At 36.5% G+C, this 16,556-nt stretch overlaps 1 long non-coding RNA gene across 1 annotated transcript; it reads left to right on the top strand.

Moving 5' to 3' along the window:
* The first annotated feature begins 3,277 nt into the window (after window positions 1-3,277).
* Window positions 3,278-14,821, top strand: LOC115944334 (uncharacterized). Its single transcript, XR_004078894.2, has 5 exons — window positions 3,278-3,368; window positions 4,362-4,403; window positions 9,596-9,648; window positions 11,960-12,062; window positions 12,799-14,821. It is a non-coding gene; the product is annotated as an uncharacterized LOC115944334 (long non-coding RNA).
* The last annotated feature ends 1,735 nt before the right edge of the window (window positions 14,822-16,556 follow it).

Here is a 16,556-nt window from a genome sequence, read left to right as displayed (position 1 = left end):
AGGCTACTCAGGCTCAGTTGCAAAGAGGAATTTGTGAGCACAATAAAGACAAAAGAGATGACTTTATTTACTGCATATTAATTTAGAATTCTGAAGAAAAAATTAAAAAAGAACTGAAAACTGCTAATCAGAAATGAAGAAGGGAACTATCATTTAAATGAGCACCTAAAGTGTGCTAGATGCTGCAAAATTATTCTTACAAATTCAAACAAATTAAATGGAAAGAACTTAGGAGCTTCTTGAGGAATCTGAGTCACAAAGAACAGAACCCAAGTGTCATCTGTGCACTTATAAGATATATTATCAGGATAAGCATTTAATTTCCCAGAAACTTAGTTCCCTAGTTCCTAAAATACACACACATACACACATAAACCCTTACACACACACACACACACACACACATACACACCATTAACGTAGTTAACATATTAGATTAGCCAGTGCTTAGTGCCAACTAAGTGTTAGTTTTGTACCTTACAGAAATAAGATTATTGAATTTCATAATGGTCAAATGACTTGCCCAAAAAGACTCAGCTAGTGAGAAAATAAGCAAAGGACTGAAGGCTGAATCACTATTAACCCAAGGAGCCAGCCCCCTTCAAAGAAGGACAACAAATGGAACTAAAACTAAATATTAAGTTCTCATGAAGCCACAAAATTGGTCAAAGGGATGAACAATTTTTTTAATGTTTAATACCTCATTTTAATAGTAAATATGGCCTAGATTTTAAGTTAGACTTGGGCTAGCATAAACTTTTATTATAATAGATATTTTAACTAAATGTGTAAAACTTTTTTTAATATAGCAGTGACTTACTTGGGTAGTATTCAACTAACCAAAATTCCTAATTACTGAAATATACTGCAGCATCCTTAGAAAAATGAAGGGAACCTCAAGAACAATTAACATCTTGGATACAATATTAAAAAACAAACAATATTATCACCACGAAGTCCAAAATATATCCTCTGTGAATTCAGTCCATCTCACATTTTCTAGAGTGAGGATTCCTATTCTACATAATGATCCTAAGGTGCTGAAGTAATAAATATAGATTCCATCCCTATAATCATGATGGTGCATTTGATAAGCCATTTAACCAGGCTAATACAGTTTATCTAAATGTCAACTAGCTTTGCAATTGTTTAAATATTCATTTCTTTATCTTCAGTCACCCAGAACACCTTCTTTTCCAAGCATACTGGTAAACTGGCATTTGTTCTTTTAATTCTTAACAAATATATGTGTTCTGCCTTAAAAAAGAGTTTGCATTGAAACATTATCCTCTGAGAAACAACCATACCCCTTTACATTACTAATACGAGACCAAAGAAGAAGTCCAAAATTGATGCCCAAGATAAAATACTCTGTGTGTAGACACAGGAGTTGGTATTGGAGCTGAAATGGTGAGGAAGAGAAGGAGAGTATTGCCCAGAGCTGAATGGGGATGAGATTTTTGAATAGGACCAATATGGATCTTTTATGTAATTAAAATAGAACATTAATACCAAACTGAACTTAAAGGAAATATTTCAATTGAGTTAAGAGCCTAGTTAGTATACATAGATCATTTAAAAACAAAAATATATGGCATGTGATACATGAAATGACTATTCCAGAAAATACTAAATTCAATGAAACATATAATGTGCCTTTTAGATAATGAATCAGATAGCCGGAGGAATTTCAGAAGTTCGACTAGGCAAAGCAGTGATGCTATAGATAAAACACATGAGCAATATTTTGCTAGTGATAAGCATTCTAGTTTTGAAACTTAGTTTTAATCTTGTGACATATATACTAGTTAGGTTAAAAATATATTAACTGCAAAAAGGTTGGATCATGCTATACAAACACCATTACTAATCACAGTCACAGTTACCGGTTCAAAGTGAGTATTTTCAGTTGACAAGGTCATTTTCCCTAACTACCTGTTACATATTTAAACCAATTGTCTATCTATAACTCCAAATGTTTAAAGAGCATAATAAAATTCCCAGTAGCAGGTGAACACCTTAACAAGACAACAGTGACAAGAAGTAAATAGGTGCAAGAGATTTTAAGTTTCTTATGTGCTTTTTCAATCAACTTGGACACATTTTCAAATTTGAGGAACACCTAAAGGGAAAAAATGAAAATTATATGCCACCAACACTGCGTGCTATTTGGATGTATTGTACCTCTCGTAGCAGCCTTATACACACCCTAGGAAAGCGCAGATAGACAAAAGAGTTAAGTACCCAATAAATGCAATAAATGCCTTGCAAGGATAAGAAAATGAAAAGGAAGAGCTCCTTGTCTATGGCAATTGCACTATACAGTCAAAATGGAGAGACATGTCAAAGAGTCCCTCTCACTCCCTCCCCCAGTCTCAGGCTTCCTTTTTCTTCTCCCCTTTTCCCCCTTCAGCCTCCCCATCTCTGTCTCATTTTCAGCTGTGCTGCCAGAGCGAGACTGCACCGCACCACTCACCTGTCGTCGTTTTGCCATCCTTGGTCCCCTAGCAGCAAATCCCGAAACCTGTACCTGGGAGGCAGAGGGGGCACTTCGCTCTCCAAATCAACCATCCTTCCTCAAAGAGTGGAAAACATAAAACGACGAATGGAGGAGAGAAGGGAGAGAGAAAGAAAATTCTGCGGAGTGGAGGGAGAAGACTAACAAGATGCGGGGGGCCACAGAAGGACGGGGAAGGGGAAGGGGCCTGGGAGGGGGAGGGGTCGGCTCCGTGCCGGAAGCTGAGGCTGAAAGGGGGCTGGCTCCTCTCTCCAGAGGGTGTGATGGGGATGATGCAAACCGAGCCCAGGAGCAAAAGTCTGGCTCTGACAAGAATCTACGCTGCCGAAGAACCGCCCCCAGGCTCGGCACCGCCTCTGGTCCCCAGGACTCGGGGGAGGCGGGAATGCAAAAGTTACTTCGCGGAAAAAAAAAAAAAAACGAACACGCGCGGTACCTAGAAAGAGGGGAAGGGGCGTGCGCGCCGCGCGCTGGGGAGGCACTTTCCTAAAAGGCAGGGCGAGGAGCCTCCTCTGAGGGCAATCCCGGCAGCGGGTCCCCGCGCGGGCGTGCACGCGGCACAGCCCGGAGCGGGCGCGAGGGGGGACCGTGGGTTTGGTCCCAGCTGCGGCCAACCCGGCTCTCCCCGCCAGAGCCTTCGCAGCTGCCGCCGGGGGCCGAGCCAATGAGACTCCCCCTCATTAGCATAACACCATGACGGCATGGAGGTGCCTTGGGGACAACCAATGGGGGCGAGCCTAATTAGCGGATTCCCGGCCTCCAGACCCTTCTCCCGGAGGCGGGGGCCACAGAGTGTCGGGAGTGTTCCCAGGTGCCCCACGCGCCTTAGCTGTGCTCGCCTTCAGCTCGGGTAAGCCGGGTGGAAAGTGCACGAACGTGGAGAGGGAATCCCCGTTCCCAGCCTCAGGAAAGCCCCTTTTTTTTTTTTCTTTTTTTCTCACAGTCTGAAAGAAAGGAAGGTGTTTCCCGGATTCTGGATAAGAATGAAGGGGCCACTTTAGGCCGCTGAATAGAAACATTTAGATGATGGCTGGGAAAGCACATCGAAACGCATGGAGGACTATGTACTAGCAGTGTCAATTAAATTACTGTTGCTATTAGTAGCGCTGTGGGCTTCCAGGTTGCATGGCCTTAGCCGTCGGAATGCCCCTCTTAGTGGCCCACCCTTTCAGAGGAAGAAGTGAATCCAAGAGTCCAGAGTTGGTTTTACAGTATCAGCCGCTGTACAAGCCCTAGTTCTGTTTGTGCAGATTGTCTTCTGCCAAGCTCTGATTTCATCAGGGTATACGCAGACACTCAGTACTTAACCACCTGAGAGGCACTGGGCCTGAAGACACAGAGACTTTACCACCCATCCCCCATGCCCTCAGGAATCTTGATGCCTAATATGAGACACAGTAATCAAACCACAGATAAAGAGATTTGGAAGTCCCCGTGAGATAACACACTTAATTCATGGAGGGGGGTCAAGGAAGATGTTGAAAGTGAACCAAACCTTCTATATTCGTTCAACAACCTATGTAAGGTGAGGGAAGAAAGCAGTGAAGCGAGCAGGGAGAATAGTAAGAGTGGGGGCAAAGTGATTTGAAAAAAAAAGTTGGGTTTATTCAGGAGACAGGGGTTAATTTAGTATGGTTAATTCTCAGTCAGCTCACGTGGTGGAGGGTTTAGACACAAAGTTGGAAATGCAAGAAGAAATCAGCAAAAAGATAATATCAGATAAAATAGGATGAGTATCTAAACTTGAAGAATCACAATTAATAGTCATACCCTATCTCTCTATATTCCAAATCCGACCCACCTCAAATGACATATCCTTTATTAAATTTCCTGATTCTTCCAGCTAATGATGATGCCTTCCTTCCTTTGAACACGTCATACCGCTGTGAGTATTTTGCTTTTAGTATTTATTATATTCTGGTCTCCTCCCCTGCCTGTGGCTTATCTTTCTAGCGCAGTACCTTCAAAATAGCAAAATCTCAGCAAATCTGTGTTGAGACGCATTAAAAGCTTTTAAACCTAGAAAATTAATATTTTTTTCACATTTACTGTAGCTCCAGAATTATGTATTTGTTTATGTTTCTTTTGCATGAACTTTGGTAATCACTTTGCCAAATGAGAAAGTTATATCACTACATTGTTAGTTTGGGGGTGGGGGGAGAATATATCCGGTTTATATTTTGGAGCTTATCATCTGCCATTACGGTAACTCTATGAAGTTTATTTGTTTAATAATCCAGGTTAATATTTTATTTTAATAGTCTGCCTTTAGACATTTGGCATAAAACTAAAATATTTAATATCAGTAACAGACTCAAAAAAAAAAGACACTAAAAAAGAAAAAAATTATCTATTGAGTGTTAGACTCCTGAGTAGCTGGAGGTTAGAGAGTAAAGCAATAACATTTTACTTTAAAAAAGGCCGTGCACCCTTATTTTATTGTCACAGACTTAATTATTTGGCTTCCAAGTGCCCAAATAACATTTTAGGAGGAAGCAAATGCATTAAAAAGAAAAAAAATTAAAGAAATAACTAAAATCCTGCTCAGCTAATAGTGTCAGAGCCCAGCTGTTATGGATACAAATGGTACAAAGTTATCGTGATGTGCCAAGCCAAACCAGTTGGAGACCACTGCAGTAATGATACACTGATGTTCTGTGTGCTTTCACATTGTCAAAGTGAAGAATCTTACACTTCTAAATTTAAGAAAATTCTAAAAATAATGCAATATAAAAAATACTATCCTGACATTCTTAAAACAATATTTGGGCACTGAAACTTAAATTTATAATTGAAAGATCCTTTTGCTCTCCTTTATATTTTCTTTTCATTTTTCTTTAAGCAGATTTTATTTTTTTGTTGTTAATTTTGACTTTTAGTTCTCTCACCTGTCTTTCTACACTTTTATTCTGTTTTGTTTTTTTTTTATGTCATGCCATGTCATTTCCTGCTGGTAAAATATATTTTCCTCTCTCACTCTTTTTATCTTGGTTTCCTTTTTTCACTGTGCTCTTTTAATATCCCATTTCATAGACTCTTTTTCTCTCTGTGTGTATGAAAGCTTTCATTCTACCATAACATGGCACTCGATTTTTAGAAACAATTTTAAATGTGGTTCTATACATCACAATTTTGCACCTTACTCAATGGTTTTCTTAAGCCCCTTAATTAACATCTAGTGTAGATCAGAGCAATAGACTGGCTTGGTCCCACACTAACAAAAGAGTACTCACCAAAAATCTTCTGATTTACTATGCTGATGGAGTAGAAAGTATCAAGAATGAGGATTAGGAAGAAGACTGATTCTCTAGATTTAATTTTTTTTTCTGAAGAATACTTTTGAAAATATCTTCTAGTTTCTTCTTTTTTTTCAATAAGAAAAAAATTCTTAAAGTTTTGATTTCTGTACTTTGATGATTATGCTAATATTTAAATATAAAAAGAAAGGATTCATTCCCATGAGTGAAGAATGATTTTATTAACAAAAAAAATTTATTGATAATTATCTTGTGAATAATGAACATAGTTGGAATCATAGAATATGATGAGGTTTTTGTTTGTTTATTTGTTTTTACCTAAAACTAAAAAGCATGGGCATGTAACATATATCATTTTTTGACAAAATTCTCAAAACTATCAATGATTATGTCTACTTACCCTGTAAAAGCTATTTGAAAATGAATTTTAAAAAGAAAAAAGCAACTTTCTATAGTTAGGCTACCCACTTTATAGATGCCTCATCTGTGGAGACAGAAAAAGCGTATTCCACGTCTATTCTGATAGCATCATTTAGCTACATAACATGTCAGTGTGAAGAAAACATGTTTTCAATTATTTTTTAACAAATATTATTAAGTAGTTACTATGATTTGAACTCCTCGTGGTCTAAAGGGTGAGAGGAGGAGGAGTACATGTGGGAGGACAGACCATCCAATAGCCATACTAGAATGTGAAAGGTCACACTCGTAATTAACACTCCCTGCTCTGTTGCTAAGGAGCACATAGAGACATCTAATTCTGGTCTATACTGAAGGATGAAAAAAATGAGTGAGTGAGTAAGGTGGAGGCAGAAGCAGCAGCAAATATACAGGTACAAATAGTTAACATAAGAAAGCAATGGCAAGGGCACTGGCTGTCTATGTCAGAAGAGCATGTGACTCTTGATCTCTGGGGATTGTGAGTTCAAGCCCTGGATTGGGTGTAGAGATTACTTATAAATAAATAAATAAATAAATAAATAAATAAATAAATAAATAAATGAATGAAAGTAATGGCAGATTCTAGCAAGTGCAAAAGTATCATGTAGTTGGATCTCAGGGTGGGTGCCTACATGAGGAGGGAGCAGAAAGGGGGGGAGAAAAATCAGCAGGAAGATTGGCAACCATTTACTAAGAACCACATCTGGAGGGGGCCTTGGGTACCATTGCCAACAAAGTGTGGGTTTGAACTGAACACAGTGATGAATCTTTTGAGGATTTTAAATCGGAAAGTGACAACGATCACATGGTCGCTGTGTACATAACTGACTGGTGAGGAGGACAAGAATGGAAGAAGGGAGACCATTTATGAGCTATACAGTATTTCAGGTGAGCTTGCCAGTTGTCTGAAATGAGGCAGCGGTTACATTGCAGATGGAAAGTAGAGGACAGATCTATAGGAAATTCAGAAGACAGTATTGACAGGACTTGATAATTGAGAGACTGTGAAAGTTAATGGAGAGCGAAGAATCGATGATACTCTTTAGGCTCCGAGGATGAGTAAATAGGTGACAAGTAGTACGGTTGGACAAGATGCAAATACAGAAATAGGTTTGAGTGAGCAAATTATTACACTTGGAGCCATCAGCAGAAGGTCAAATGGAGGAATTAAGAAAGTTTGGATATGTGAGTTTTAATACCAGGAGCAAATTTTTGTCCAGAGATAGCAAATTAGGGAGCATCAATATAGAGGTGGCTGTTGCAACAGAGGAAGGATAAATACACCTGACCCTTAGTACTGTGAGCGGAGTCGTGCGGAGATGGAGCCCACAAAGGAGTCCAGGGAGAAGGAATGGATTAGTGAGCCGGGCACAAATCCAGAGGAAATTGAGTTTCTCCCGCCAGAGTATAGGGACATGTGTTTCTCTATATTCTTGATTAGTTTTATTCTGTGACCCTTGATTCAAGCTCAAATAGATTCTGTCTACAGGGGCAAAAAGGTAACAAAGCCTGTCCTATATTCTAAGCATGTCCAGCTACGTAAGCAGAATCATTTCTATTTCAGTAACATTGAAAAGAAGAAGCAGTAGAGAGAAAATGAAAAGGCAGAATACCATACTTGATTCACAAATTCCACCTGAAAAAAGACACAGTCACTCTCTGTTATATTCCAATCTGGGAAAATTGCATTGTAGCATAGGGGAAGGCCATTTGGAGACTTCATAAGAAACTATGCCAATACTTAACATTATTTACCCAATACTTCTGGGGTTGTTTGTCATTCTAAAAATAAAACTTGGCTGAGAGGTGAAATGTGAATGCAAACCTTATAATGGAAACCTGTCAGGAGACAAATGACATTCTATTGTATTAATAGTAATATCCTCTGTGATCTTCCTCCTTGCTTTCCTCCCTCTTCTCATAGCTCCCTCTAAATGCACATCTTACTCAGCATCATTCTTAACAGTAATACATATTTCCATGTATCTGCTTCTAAACCCTCTTCACTTGACCGAGTTTTTTGGAGGGAGGATAGAGAGGCAGAGGGAGAACTATTTAGTGCCAAATGTGCTTCAATAACTTTGAAGCATGTTCTTCTACAGTAATCCAGGAATAACACCCACATTATTCTTCATTATTCACTTTTGGTGAGGAAAAACCTCCAGCAGGTTGGGAAAACTCCAGTTTTTATCTTGGATCCTTATGTTGGTAGGGTCCCAAATCCTGCTTATTGATAGAGGAGGCACCTTGTTCATGATCATCCCTCAGCCCTGACCCTTGTCATATCCTAGCCTGCTAAAGCAAGGAATGACAGCTACCACTTTGCCTTTTTCACAGTTGTTGTCAATCAGTGGATGACTATCTAGTAAGGGAATGAGAAGCTACATGTATGAATGGATGAGGTCATAGCTTTGTCAAGCATCAGAGCTTGAAATATTTGAAAATGAATAGCTACAGTCTGAGTAGCTACTATGTGGCATATATCAGGTCAGGACTTTGCAACAATTCTGAAAATTAAATGACATTGTCCAAATTTAAAGGAAGGGAAAACAGGCTAAGATTTTATCACCCAGCTGCAAGGTGCCAGGCCAAGATTCAAAACCTTGATTTTGTGACTTCCAAATGCATACTCTTCCCAATATAGCTAAGAGAGAAGGTTTATGGTCAATACCAGTAGATATTCATGTTTACCAATTGGTAATCTAAATAATGAAATAGAATTATAAAATTGCCCTATTAATTCCCTACTGATCCACTTTGTTCCAGCCTCAATTACCTTCTTTTCCACCTGAGGGACTTCCCATCAATTGTTTGTCCTGATATTTTTCTTCCCCTCTTCCCACAGCTGCCTTATAATTTCTTTATCACTTCATCATAGAAAACTTCCCTACTCACCCAACACACTAGTCACTCTCTGTTATATCAAACTACTCTATGACCAATTTCAAATATCTCTTTAAAATATTAACAGTATCTAACTTTATTGTGTTTATTTCTTTGCTTTATTTTTTCCTTGCCCCTCCATTCCCAACACGATGTAAGCTCTGTAAGGGTAAGGACCTTGTTGGTCTTCCTAGCATGAGTAGTTTCTGGTGTAATAGTATGGACCTGAAAACAAAGTTTGCTGTATGATAAAAAACAAGAAAGGAAAGTAAGGAAGGGTAAAAAAAAAAAGGGGGGGGGATAGGTTTGTTCAAGTAATTACCTAGATTTTTCCATTCCAATCTGGGAAAATTGCATTGTGCATTTAGACATTGTTTTTAAATGATTGTATATGTATGCATGTGCACGTGTCACACAAAACTAAGTAAGGCATGAAGATTTAAAAAGCATTTGTCAGAGCCTTATATTGAGATGTAATAGATTCTTTCTCATGCAGGGTTTGATTTGAGAAATACAGTAATGTTTTCATGAAGGAAAAAAGCATATAAGGTATGGTCATAGTAATTGAAATGGTTTTTCTTGCATTGAAATATTGTCATTGACTTTATTGATTCCTCTGATTTAGAAATTTAATTTGTAAGGAGGAAAATGAGGTGATTTCGGTGTTATTTCTATAATATATCAACAACTTATAAAATAAAATTACGATCTGTTCATTCCAGTATTTAAAATGACCCCAGACTCTTTAGTTTAAAATGTATAATAATTTGACAGCATTTTATATTAACAGACTAGATAGATATTCTTCTCATTTTGAAGATGATTAAACAGAGGCAAAAACAAAAAAAAACTAAAGTAAGTCACTCAGCAGCCATTTCAGTATAAATGATATGGAAGTCCAATTTTCCTGATTATTATGCAATGTCCCTAGGCCACAAGCTAACAGCAGTTTTCATTGCAAATAACATGATGGTGCAAACACAGTACATAACAACAAGTCAACAAAGATTAGAAAACTTTCACAGTTTTTTAATTCACAACAGCATTAGATACATTGAGGTTACTGGTATATATGAATACATAAGATCCTTGACATTCACATATTTTATTTATCTACATATGTTGTAAACATTAATTATATTACCTTTATATACCAAATTTGGATTTTTATTTATTTTCATATAGCTCCACTTCAAAATATTAAATGGTGACTCTGTGTTCATTACCATCTTGATTTGTACAGTTTGAGTGTACAAATTATTTTTAAAAATGAGCATTTACTATACAATTTTCTGTTGTACAAAAATAAGAATGAAATTTTAAAAATTGCAAATACTGATACTAATGACAAGATGTTGGATATTCATACTTAGAGATTGAAAAAAGAGTGGAAATCAAGAGGTGTGGCCGTAAGCAGCAGCTGTTTAGCTCACTTGAGCTTTCTATTTTCAGTCCTCAGGAAAAGAACAAAATTATATAAAATGAGATATATCACTGAAGCTAAAGATATATCATTAAAGAGGTTGACATATAAAGGTGATATATTATTCATGATTTCACCTTTTTTTTTAGTTCTCTGAGATTGGACTACTTCATTTGACATGTTGCATGTATCGTTGGAAAGTAGTGAGCTAATATGTATCTCATTTTCAGTGAAAATGCTATCTTTTCACCCTTAGATCACTCTAACCTGAAGGGTACAAAAATTGTATCCTACCTTTTACACACACACACACACACACACACACACACAAATTCTTAGTAAATCCTTTGCTGCAATTAGGCTCTAAATTCCAGCAGTGGGTAGAGCTTGACCTAAAACCTTACCCTTACTCTTTGCCTCCCCTTACACCTGGCCCCATTGCTTCCCAATCCATCCGTCCAACTACCTGGAAAGCAGTATTCTTTGTGATCAAATATACAAGTTCTGATTCTAGACTGCTTGGATTTAGAACCTGACACTGGCATTTATTTGCTGCTTGACCTTGAACAATTTATTCACTGTGCTTCAGTTTCCCCTTCCACATAATGGAATAATTAGAGTACTTATTTTTGGAGGATCAAGTCCATTAATACACCTAAATATTTTAGAATGGTGTTCACCACATAATTTGTCATTTTTATTACATGTGTTTTTCAAAATATAGGTATCCACACATTTAGAAGTCTTTTTCTTAATATAAACTCATCTTTGCTGTTTAGCAACTAATGAATTTAATTATGCTTTTCCAATTTCACACAACTGGTTGAACAGCTTTGATTACCTTTTAAGAGATAAAGTATGTATCCTCAGAGCAATTGAAATAACATATAATGTACTAAAGTTACAAAGAAAAAAATCTGGCTGTTCAGTGATTTTTCTGAACTCCCATGGAAATAATAAATATGGATAATCAGAAAAGTACCTTAAATATTCTCTAGTCAGAAGCCAGATCATGTAGGCATTTAAAATTAAAACAAGCATCTTGAATTATATTCACATGCAAAGCAGAAAAAAAATATGCACCATATTGAGTTCAGATGCAACAAGCTGAACATGTGCTACAGAGCTAAATGAGTAATGCAATTTTTACACTGGGTCCACGCAAACTTTACAGTTGCAGAAAATGAGGATATGGCAAAAAGCAATCTGGAAATGTCATAGCCAAATCAATAATTAAGAGGAAAGTTCATCACCTCCTACTCAAATATCAATACAAAATATATTGAAATACTGATTAGCATGCAGATATACAATATATGATATAATGTATATGATATATACATTAGGACTAACATTTTTAACAAGGCATTCACTCAGATTTAGGAAACATAAATAAGAAACAACTCTAATTTGTGCTCTGGTCTTTTTGCCTACAAGCCTATGAGCTTCACTTGGACTTGAGCCCTGGGAAAATCACCAAGTTGCACACTGTGGTACAGAAAAGCTGAATGCATCAGATTTAATGACCAGACAGCCAAAAGTGAGTTTTTCAACTAATTTCCTATATCATTAATAGATTATTTTCCTAGTAGTTAACTACTAAATTGTATAAGGCCATGATTTCTCTATGACTTATCTGTTTTACCCAAGCAACACTTCAAAAATAATTTATTCATAGTTTAATATACTAGAACATGGGTCAAATGGGATCAAGATTGTGAAAATAATAAATTCAAAAAGCTTTGTTTTTTATTTTTCCCACCAATTGTTCCTTCTTTCCCATTATTCTTCAATGTTTAAAACTCTTGCTGAGGATCAGCTCCCTGATAAACCCAATCACAGAAGAAGGACTGATGCCAAGTTCCTAGGTGAACTCAGTCACTTAGAAAGAGCAAACTAGAAGATAGGTCATTTATTTATGCTGGAGTCATGTGAGAGCTAATAAGTAGGAATAAATCAAATAGGAGAGAAAATACAAATGCCCAAATCATCACTAAATAGTAATAAAGAGATCCATGTTAGAGATACTGCAGAAGCTGGATTGGACTCTGAAGAAAGAACCAAGTCAACAAGTCAAGTCAAAAGTGAAATGTGGATATCCTATACAAGGGGAAGATTCTAGAAACAACAATAGGCATTATAGGAAGACCATTAAGGTGAATATATGTCCAGATTAGTAAATTTTTAATTCTCAGAAAAGGAGATTTTGACACTATTAGTGAAGGCTAAGGCTCAAAATGTCCTGCTATATTACTTACCATGTTTTTGTTTATTAGTAACAGAATAACTGATCTACAGTGCCTTTTAAAAACTAAAGAAATCTATTATCTCACATATGGAGAAAATCAGAGGAAGAGCCGCTTTAGCCAAGACATGATATAGTGTGATATGATGTCACAAAAGACTCAGTTCCTCTACATTTAATTGCCCTGCCTTCCATGTTTCTCCCTGTGATTTAAGATGATTGCAGAAGCTTTGGGGCCTAGTTCATTCACTTCCACCAGCAATGAGAGCATCTTTAAACCTAGGATTTCCTACAAAACTTGGAACTACAATGGTAAATACCCTGGATCTTTGGTTTTTCAATCTGCAACTAAAGAATAAAGATCACTGAAATAGACCAGTCTTATGGTTTCTTCTTTCCCCTAATCCCTTTCAAAACAAAACAGAATAGACTTCAGTGACTCTGCACATGCTTTGATCATCGTGGGATTCTACCACCCATTCTTACATACCTGCATGGACATGATCCAAGTTGGGTCGAGCAGTATGGACAACAGGAAAGAGGACTCTTTCATGTATGGATATTGGGAGCAAGAAATTCTCTTTCTGCTGGGGTTTCTAACTAGGAACAACATGTGTTCTTCATATGAATGACTTGAAAATAACCAGCATTTTGCAGCAACACAAGACAAAGGAAGCACCACTCTTAGAATACCCAGTCATAGGAATCAATAAATTCTCTTTTTACTTAAGATGGTTTCAACTGAATTTCTATCACTTGTACCTGAAAAAATTCCTAACTAATAAATATATTTGTATCACATATGGCAACCTCCTCAATGATGCTGTGAATAATTACTAGTTGTTTTTGGCCCAATATCAGAATGATTTCCTAATAAAACTAAGTGATATAACAACTTTACATTTTGTTTTTCAGCAAATTCCACTGCTGTTTGGATGTTAATTTTCAAATTCTTGGCATGTACCAGTATTCCATGTTCAGGTCCCAAATTTTGCATTCTGCAGTAATTATACACTCACCACAAAGCATCATACCATCTGATCTCATAGAAAAATGTAAAACATTTTATAATAATAACAGGCTTTAAAAGATAAGCAATTAGAAATATTTTTACTGACCAGTTTTATCCAACTTCAGTAAACTAAGCATTCTTCCCTTCCGTAGTTTTATCCGTTTTCTTCTAAATGGCAAATGAAACAACAATCAAATATAAAAAATGAAGGCTGCTATATCTTCAATGAGACATGGGGACAGTCACAGCCCAAATCACAGTCTCCAAATAGAAATTAAAAAAAAAAATTATTGGGACCAAAATGGCAGAAGGTGTCAGGAGCAAGTACAAAGTTCTAGAGATACTTTAAATAGTGCAGAGTTCCCTCAAAGTAGATGACACAGCTCTGAAAGGATCATGGAAACCTTACTTGGAAGGTGTGAGTGGAATACAGGTGCTCTAAAGCAAGGCTGATGAGGGAGGGAAGGCTGAATAAGAAGCTACGTAGATATGTCATCTTTTCAGAAAGTGGACAAGAAGAGAGTCATTTGGTGATAGCTAATCAAAGCCAGGCAAAAATAAATAGCTGCTAAATATATCATAGACACCTGGAGCATAGGGCTTTCCTGTGAAAACTCTGAAGACTTTCTGCTCAAGACATGAGAAAGGTAAATAATGAGAGGAGACTTCCCTCGAGGAGATGACAAAACAGAGATGGTGAAAGTGTGTCCTAAACTTCTGGCACTTCAGCTTTCACCTCTCATCCATAATTAATTTCAGCACATATCTGAACCAGGTACACATGCCCCATTTAAAATTAGTAAAAAATCAGAAATAAATGACATACACAAATAAAAAATTAAATGAGTAGGAAAAGAGAAATGCAAGAAGAGAAAAGCTTATAAAGAAAATAAGACTAGAAGAAAGTTACCATGAATCAGCAGCTAGTTTCTAATTAATCGAGTCTTCTTGAGTTCAAATGAATTTTAAAAAAATGAAGAAAAAAATTAGTAAGACTAGAAATGTGAAATAAGATCACAGACTCAGAAAAAAATGTGACATAAAACAATTACAGGGGCACCTGGGTGGCTCAGTTGGTTGGACCACTGCCTTCGGCTCAGGTCATGATCCCAGGGTCCTGGGACCCAGCCCTGCATCGGGCTCCCTGCTCCGTGGGGAGCCTGCTTCTCCCTCTCCCTCTGCCTGCCTCTCTGCCTACTTGTGCTCTCTCTCTCTTTGTCAAATAAATAAATAAAATCTTACCAAAAAAAACAATTATAGAAATCAACATTAGAAACAGTGTATACATATATACATACACATTTGTATTCTATATTTTGGGACATAAGAACAAACGTGAGAGAATCAAATACAAGTTGAATAAAGAAAGACTAAATAAAACAGAGATCAAATCATAGATATTAAAGAGAAAGGAAATACAATATATGCATAATTGTTGTTACTAAATATGAGAACAGAACATATATTCAGTAATACCAATTATGAGAACAGAACACAGTAATACATGCACATAGAACACATATTTAAAAATCCAAAGGTTTAGGTGGCTTAGTCATTAAGCATCCGCTTTGGCTCTGGTCATGATCCCAGAGTCCTGGGATCCAGCCCAGGGAGGAGCCTGCTTCTCCCTCTCCCTCTGCCCTCCCCTCCCCCTGCTTGTGTTCTCTCTATCTCTCTCTCTCAAATAAATAAATAAAACCTTAAAAAAAATTAAAAGCATCTTATTGGCATCCAGGGGACAAATCATGCAAAAAAGAAAAATATGAATGACATTAGGCATTTGCACAGGATCCTATGTTAAAAATGAGTGAAATATTTATGAAGTACATATGAAAAAGAAGCGTGACTCAAGACTTTTTATTCAGTTAAGTTGACATTTTAGTATAAAAGAAATAAATTCATGAATATGCAGGAAACCATGAAATAGAGTCCAAAAGCCTGTCTTAAAATTTTGATTATGAAATGCAAGGGAAAAAAGAGATGAATCAAAATTAAGATCTGAATAACTGAGAAGCCACAGTTGGAAAGCACTGGTGGTAAAAAAAGAAATCCACTCAGATATAAAACTAAGATTTGAAGAAAATGGAAAAATTAGTTATGAAATTCAGTGTAAATCTTAGAACCATAGAATAAACGTTAAACCTAACAAAATCAAGAAGTAATGAAAGGAGGATGTTGGAAGCACACTTCAGTTTTTTATATGAAATACATCCATGGAACCTGCTTTGGACAATAAAATGAGAGTTGAAGTGATTTGTGTGATCTCTAGGAAGAAGCTTTCAGAAATTATATACAATTAGCTAGATAGCTTTCCCTCTTTCCTAGTGACTAGCAGCATTCCAGATGGCCTAGATCTTGAGGTAAGAACAAGATATACTGTAGTCAGTCAGTGAGTTGCCCATTAAAAACAAACAGTATGAGTGAGAAATAATATAGACAAATATAATATAGTTATATAAACATATTACAAAACAAAATTTGTTTAATTTTTTTTGTCCTTTTTGTACATTCTAAATACAAATATGATACTTTGTATGCCTGTATTTTGCGTATCTATATTTTTATATATAAAAATAATTACAAATACCATCATAAGCCATTAAAATTCAAGGTTTATTTTTTACCACCACTTTATCTAACTATTGGGGCACTTGGAACTTTCTGAAACTTTCCATGGCATAGTATTGGCTTCTGGAACTTAGCAGAATTAAATGAAAATATTCTCTCTCTTACAAAAAAAAAAAAAAAATAGACCATCAGTATTCTCACATATCAAG

The sequence above is a fragment of the Leptonychotes weddellii genome, chromosome 6 (genome assembly GCF_054177405.1).
Source record: "Leptonychotes weddellii isolate Sample4059 chromosome 6, ASM5417740v2, whole genome shotgun sequence".
NCBI classification, from domain to species: domain Eukaryota; kingdom Metazoa; phylum Chordata; class Mammalia; order Carnivora; family Phocidae; genus Leptonychotes; species Leptonychotes weddellii.
The sequence above is the reverse complement of the archived record's forward strand: the minus strand, read 5'-3'. Positions and strand labels throughout refer to the sequence as shown.